This window comes from Pygoscelis adeliae, unplaced genomic scaffold (assembly GCF_000699105.1).
Source record: "Pygoscelis adeliae isolate BGI_AS28 unplaced genomic scaffold, ASM69910v1 Scaffold157, whole genome shotgun sequence".
In the NCBI taxonomy this organism is placed as follows: Eukaryota; Metazoa; Chordata; class Aves; order Sphenisciformes; family Spheniscidae; genus Pygoscelis; species Pygoscelis adeliae.
This window is the reverse complement of record NW_008825107.1, coordinates 264,769-265,122: the sequence shown is the minus strand read 5'-3', so window position 1 is coordinate 265,122 and position 354 is coordinate 264,769.

The following is a 354-nucleotide window of genomic DNA, read 5'->3' as shown; positions in this document are numbered from 1 at the left end:
GGAAGCTGCATGCTGCCCGGGGGTGCACATACTGGGGGTACATATGCGGGGGGTGTGGGCTGAAAGAATACAAGAGATGGGGGTAGGAGGCGGGGGCGGATGTCCAAGGCGTGACTGGCCTGGGTGTCCCCTGGGAGGGAACTCGTGTGGGCAGGGGAGTGCTGGGCCCCTGCTGCTGCAGCCCCTAGAACTGTCCTGCTGCTGTGGGGCCACCAGAGAGGCCGGCCAGCTCTGCGGGCATGGAGATGACACTAACACTGTCCAGGTTCCTGGTGGTGAGACCGTCCTGGAAAGCAGTGGTGGTGAGTGGTGCTGGCGTGCGTGTGGCTGGTGGGCCCAACACACCCGGCCCTC